Source organism: Oryzias latipes, chromosome 20, assembly GCF_002234675.1.
Source record: "Oryzias latipes chromosome 20, ASM223467v1".
NCBI classification, from domain to species: Eukaryota; Metazoa; Chordata; class Actinopteri; order Beloniformes; family Adrianichthyidae; genus Oryzias; species Oryzias latipes.
In genome coordinates this window covers 135087-142233 of record NC_019878.2, presented here as the reverse complement: position 1 = coordinate 142233, position 7147 = coordinate 135087, and the positions used below count along the sequence as shown (strand labels likewise).

Below are 7147 nucleotides of genomic sequence, written 5' to 3'. Positions count from 1 at the left end.
GCACCAAAGGGTTCATCTGCATTTGTGTTTGGGAAGGTTGTGCAGTGCATCTTAATGACTTCATGGAGTTTGTCTGTAAAAGATGTTTGGATCAACACTCAACATTTGATTGAGATCCTTTCCTGCATTAGTTCAACTGTTTCCTAACCTTAAACCCGTGAACACCAGAACTCTAGTTCTTCTATCGACTGTCGTAACTCTTCAACCATTTATGCAAATAACGCAATTCCCGTAGATTCTGAAGTGGAGAAAAGCAGCTTTGCGCTGATATGCAACACTTGATGTGAGTAATGTGTTTCACATTGCTGCAAAGCCGATACAAAAACCCTTTTGTGTGTTTTGTGTGATTCAGGTGTCGCTGGCTGACGACACCTGCCCTGTAAAGGCTTCATTTAGAAGAACTGACTCTAGTTTGGAAAACGTTCTCATTCGTCCGTCTGATTCTTTCTAACCCTGCTAACGTTGGAACTGGAACATAGACGTCTTCATCTTCTACAACATCATTATGATAAAAAAAACAATTACTCAGACGACTGTTTCAGGTGAGGCGGTGCTTCTGTGCAGAAAGACCTTGGAGGTGAACACAAACACGGGAGTTCACCCGCTCTGCTTTGCCGCCTTTTTGCCTGCATGCTCAGCAAGCATGCCGGGTGGGGGGTGTGGGTGGGGTCTTGATAGGGCGTTTGCCACAGGCCTGCAGCTGTCTGAGTGACAGCTCAGCGCTCCTGAGCCAATCAGCTTTGCTTTGAAGCATGCATTGCTCTGACTTGCAGAAACACACAGCTTCCAGCTGCTTTCAGGTTCAAGCAACCTTCCTGAATTCTTTATTGGTCCCTGAGGAGAAAAGAAGGAACTGGATTCCTGTGGCACCGGAGCAGCCAGCACCATCTCCTGTCTTCAGACTGCTTCCTTTAAGGCATCTCAGGTAAATATTGGAGCAGGCGAGGTGGAAACGTTGCCGGGGGGTGCTGTGCATGCTGACCTCTATTCATTTTCATGGAGCCTCTAAAAGGAAAATTAAGCATTTGTTTGGCGAGCAAACAAATGCTTAATTTTACTGCGTGGCCTTTTACTGGAGCCTCGGTGCCCTTATTTTTACAATTTTCTCCGTTTGCCGAAATGTCAGCTCTCCAATGAACGCTGTTTGTCTAACCATCTAATTCCTGGCTCAGGCGCAGCGGCCGGTTAGCAGCTGTGTGTTTTTATAGAGCAGTTATGGGAGGAGTTGGCCTTTTTGCCGGGTTTGAACAATGTTCTAGGAGCGCTCTGTCATTTTTCAGCCCGTGACTTTTAGGAGCTGGTGACGGATGCTTTGCTGCCTCCCGCCTCCTGCACATTAAACGGAAAACGGTATCACTCAAAACAGACTGTAATGCACAAATAACCAGCAGCCATTTTAGAATAAATGCATGGCTGCTGCTGCAGGACGCGGCAGACCTTTGGGTGAACCCTGAATGGAGCCTTCTGTTTCCTATTTATTGGAAGCAGGTGATTTGTCACAAATGGAGCAGTACACATGTGCACGCTCTGCTCGCTACCCCCTATGTCAGCCTGGAAATACTGGACTGGGGGGTTGGAATTCCCCAGACTTATAGTTTTAAACTCATATAAACAGTCAAAAATGTATAATGTGCCAACAATATATCACATTCATATGTGTTAGTTGAGCTGCAGGTGGTGCAGTGGTTAGCGCTCTTGCCTCACAGCAAGAAGGCCCCTGGTTCAAGTCCCAGCTGGGGGACCTGAAACAGTGCATCAATGGGGGGGCCTTTCTATGTGGAGTTAGCATGTTCTCCCCGTTCACATGTGGGTTCTCTCAGGGCTCTCCGGCTTCCTCCCACCATCCAAAAGCATGCTTCATAGGTTCATCGGTGCCTTTAAATTGTCCCCAGGTGTGACTGTGAGAATGAATGTGTGTGTGATTACAGCCCTGTCACAGACTGACAAACAGTGTCCCCTGCCTTTGCCCACAAGTGGCCAGGATAGGCTCCAGCATCCCTGTGACCCCAAAAGGGATAAAACTGTAGAAAATGATATGTTTTAGTATAAATCTCAATTCATCCATGTGTTTCTGAACTTACTGAATCCCTTTCACAGATTGGTGTTTTACCTCATTTTACTTTTATTTTCCTTTATGTAATCTGTTGAATATTTTCTGCATATCGCTACATTGAGTCTTAATTTCTCTGTGGTGTCCTTCCAAAGAACTGAAGACAGTCTGTACAAACTTGTGATGTTGGTGTAACACAAAGGCCAGATGCAGGAAGGTCAGATTCCACTCAAGGCTTTGATAATCCAACACAAACAGGGACCAAACCAAGCCGTCTGACACCACAGCAGCACAGCAGCACTCACCTGAAAAGAACCAGCATCTGTAAGGGAGACTATCCGCTGTAAGCAGGCAGGGTCAGAGGTCAAACAACGACAAACACACACAGACAAATGAGAGACAAGCTGGTCTTACAGGAGGACAATTCATTTTTCTTAGCAAGTTTCTTTCTCTTTCATTAGTATTTATTCAGACCAGACAAGATTCCCAAGGAATTCTCTGAAAGTGTGTTGATTTCCAAACAACAGTTTTGATTTCCTGTAATACAAATTATGCCGATTCAACTTGGAAGGATCAAATAGAGTTGGAATTGTAAAGGATTTTGACTGGCATGTTGGATTTGGGGCTGTTTATATGAATGTTGCGATGCAGACACAGATCCAATCCTTCTCTGATTAAATTAACTTAAATCACACTTTCTGTCACACACCTAGGTGTGTGAAATTTGTTCTCTGCATTTGACCCATCCCCTGGGGGAGCAGTGAGCTGCAGACACAGCCACACTTGGTGGATTTAACCCCCCAATACAACAAGCATTGGGTCCCATTTTAAAGTCTTTGGGATGACTCGGCCAGGGGTTGAACCTACGATCCTTCCAGTCACAGGCTGGACACTCTTCCACAAGGCCACTGAGCTGGTCTGATGGTGGGAAGAAACAACAATGAAGAGCACTTCCTGCTGGGTGACTGATGCATGCTATCAGGCTGAAGGCATTGTTGTCCCTCTCATTAGCTCTCATTGATCCATCTGAAGGCTACAGGGAGTCAGGGGGGGTCGGCTGTGGAAGAAAGAGCTGCCTTCTACGTTGCTGTGCTGGATGCAGATGAGAGCAGCAGCTCATGGACCTCGTGACAGGAGAACTCTGTGGACGCGACAGTTTCACCTCAAAGTCCTTTTCAGTCAGACACTCCATCCACCAAGGTTGATTGGTGGATGATGGATGGATGGATGGATGGATGATGGATGGATGGATGGATGGATGGATGGATGGATGGATGGATGGAAGGATGGATGGATGGAAAGATGGATGATGGATGGATGGATGGATGGATGGATGGATGGATGGATGATGGATGCATGGATGGATGGATGATGGATGGATGGATGGATGGATGATGGATGTATGGATGGATGTATGGATGGATGGATGATGGATGGATGGATGGATGGATGATGGATGGATGGATGATGGATGGATGGTTGGATGGATGATGGATAAATGGATGGATGATGGATAAATGGATGGATGATGGATGGATGGATGGATGATGGATGGATGGATGATGGATGGATGATGGATGGATGGATGGATGGATGGATGGATGGATGGATGGATGGATGGATGGATGGATGGATGATGGATGGATGGATGATGGATGATGGATGGATGGATGATGGATGGATGGATGGATGGATGGATGGATGGATGATGGATGGATGGATGGATGGATGGATGGATGGCTGGATGATGGATGGATGGATGGATGGATGGATGATGGATGGATGGATGGATGGATGGATGGATGGATGGATGATGGATGGATGGATGGATGGATGGATGGATGGATGGTTGGATGGATGATGGATAAATGGATGGATGATGGATGGATGGATGGATGGATGGATGGCTGGATGATGGATGGATGGATGGATGGATGATGGATGATGGATGGATGGATGATGGATGGATGCATGGATGGATGGATGGATGGATGATGGATGGATGGATGATGGATGATGGATGGATGGATGATGGATGGATGGATGGATGGATGATGGATGATGGATGGATGGATGATGGATGATGGATGGATGGATGATGGATGGATGGATGGATGGATGGATGGATGGATGGATGGATGGATGGATGGATGGATGGATGATGGATGGATGGAAGGATGGATGGATGGAAGGATGGATGATGGATGGATGATGGATGGATGATGGCTGGATGGATGATGGATGGATGGATGGATGGATGGATGGATGGATGGATGGATGGATGGATGGATGATGGCTGGATGGATGATGGATGGATGGATGGATGGATGGATGGATGGATGGATGGATGATGGCTGGATGGATGATGGATGGATGGATGGATGGATGATGGATGGATGATGGATGGATGGCTGGATGGATGATGGATGGATGGATGGATGATGGATGGAAGGATGGATGGATGATGGCTGGATGGATGATGGATGGATGGATGGATGGATGATGGATGGATGGCTGGATGGATGGATGGATGGATGGATGGATGGATGGATGGATGATGGATGGAAGGATGGATTACATTAATTCCATAAATGATTGATGAGTTACAGTAGTCTAAAGATTGGAAACATTGGAGCTAAAGCTCTGATACAAAAGGCTTAAATGACACATTCAGTCAAAATCTGTGGTGTTTTTACATAAAGGTGATAAAAATGCAACAAATGTTAGAAAAGTTTGAATAAATGTTTAATTTTCATTTACTAAACTTTTACATTCTGCGTATGTGGGTGTGCGTCTGTGTAAGTGTTAGTGTGTGTGTGTGTGTGCTGGAGTGTGTGTGAGAAAGTGGATGTGTGTCTGTGTGAGAGTAAAATGTGTGTTTGTGGTGTGACTGTTGAACAGCATAAGGGACCTCTTTTCAGAGTGAGTGTTTGTCTCCCACTGATAACAGCTGTGTTGCCAGGAGAGGGGGTGGTAGGGTTGGTGGGGGTGGGGGGTAGTAAGTGAGTGGGATCTCCCAGAAGACCCTCTGGGTGCCTAATAGTCTGAGAGATTCTGTCACAAAATATTGCCTCTGCTGTTCAGCAGGGGAGCTTTAGGGAAAAGGCGTGGGTGGAAAATGAGACGGGGGGGGGGGGGGGGGGGCATGACTCTGCCTCTTAGGCCTTCAACCTTCTCCTGCACCATTGAGGAGCTGAGAGTGCCCCCCCCCCCCAGGAAGTAATGACCAGAAACCAGCGGCATGACCGTGCAGACGGCCGTGCTTTCTTCCTCTGTGGCGGCGATGATCTCAGAGGTCGTGTTGCTTCACAACATTCCTCATGAGCAGCAGTCAGGTGTGTTTCAGTGAGACAAAGACGCACAACCCTTCTTTCATCAGGGGGTTTTCACATCGCGACAGTCGAATTCTGATGACTTCCAAACCTTCATCCTTATTGCTTTGCTTGGCACTTTCAGGGAGAACCAAAGGCTGAGGCAGACCAAACCTCCTGGAAACACCCTGCAGCTCCAACAGCTGTGCACTTTGGGGGGGTTGTGGAGTTCTTTTTGTTTCAAAAGTATTTTGTAAAAAAAAAAAGCTGAAAATGCAGACAAAATCTGTTTTTGCATGACTAATTTGTCCATATTGTAACAACAGGTGAGCATGTGTAAGAAATGTTTGCAGATTTTAAAATGGTTTGCAGACTTTCAAACAGACTTTCTGCAGGCCGTTTTTCATTCATACTACAAATGAACTTTCCATCCTTTCTCCTTTCATTTGAGCAGCAAGGAGACAGAGACTTCCAAGCAGATCAGACGCAGATAATTGGATCTGCATCAGACTTTTAATGGCGTTAGTGCCTGCAGACAAACTCCAGTGTGAGCCAAGGAGGACCAAAGGTTCCAGAGTGAAGGTAAACGCCTAAAGGTTGAAGAGAAACCATGAGCAATCCCAGCACTTAGTTACCGCCTTCTGGACTCAATCAGGGCTGAGCTGTGAGTACAGAAAGATGAGAATACCAGCAAACATTTACATTTTCCGTTGATCATTTTGCAGATTTCCTCTGCTGAGAGCGTCCATGAAAGCCCTGCCGCCCTGTCGCCCTTGATCAGAGTCAAACTCCCTACCTGGATACTGTCCTTTCTAAATCTGCCTGCAGACTGGTTGGAAGGAGAGGGTGACCCAGTCAAAGGGTGAATTACACAGTTCAGTTTACTCAACTTTGTCCACACCAGCGTCTGCATTGTTCTCTCCATCTTCTTCACAGCAGTGATCATCAACAAGCATCATTTACAAACATCAAGAGGCATGAGCGTCAACCATGAAGAGAGAGTCCATGATGTCTGCAGGAACAAAGTTCTTTTCTGCTGAAGGAGCAGATGACATCCTAAAAGTCATCAGACATCATTCTAGGCCCAGGACTACACTGATTTAGCAGAGCCAATCACTACAGTAGAGCACACGCAGACTGATGAAGATCAGGATCAGGTCCAACCTGGTGAGAGCAGCTGCTCACAGAACAAAAATGCTTCGTACTGAAAGCCGTCTGACACCAGTCCTACAATCCATCACATGTTTTACTTATGCTAAAGCACAGGGGCATCCCATCATCATCATCAGGCATCCCATCCTCATCATCAGGCATCCCATCATCATCATCAGGCATCCCATCATCATCATCATCATCAGGCATCCCATCACTCAGGACAGTGTGGACTTTCTAAAGCTCTTTTAGCCTCTACCATTAAAGCATTTCAAACATTCATCTTGGTAGCTTCTACAGTTCTTCAGCACCAGGACAGAACCCTGTTTCTTTGGGTTTAGTGAGCAGCGTCAGCCGTTGCTATGTATGGCAGGAATGGCATCACTACATTTACTCAGTTTACTCAGAATTCAGAGGAGTGATCCAGGGCTCAAACTAGGAAAAATGGCTGCAAACAGGAGGGGCTAACAAAAACAGGGGGGGGGGGGGGTCATTTCACAATAACATAGAAATCCTAAACCAATGAAACCCCACAGGTAGTCATTTTGTTCATAAATGTAGACTTTCAGAGGCAGTGAAAGGATGGGTGGACCCTCTGTCAGTCTGATAATGGGCCAACCAAATGTTAGTTCCA

General features: G+C 46.3%; 1 long non-coding RNA gene across 3 annotated transcripts; it reads left to right on the top strand.

Annotated features, from left to right (window-relative positions):
• The first annotated feature begins 739 nt into the window (after window positions 1-739).
• LOC105353819 lies at window positions 740-6793 on the top strand. 3 transcript variants are annotated; one of them, XR_002289895.2, is made up of 4 exons: window positions 740-925; window positions 5816-5943; window positions 6087-6223; window positions 6298-6793. It is a non-coding gene; the product is annotated as an uncharacterized LOC105353819 (long non-coding RNA). The 3 variants fall into 3 exon arrangements; XR_908544.3 differs by having other exon boundaries at window positions 744-925; window positions 6301-6793; XR_908542.3 differs by lacking the exon at window positions 740-925 and adding an exon at window positions 5260-5687 and having other exon boundaries at window positions 6301-6793.
• The last annotated feature ends 354 nt before the right edge of the window (window positions 6794-7147 follow it).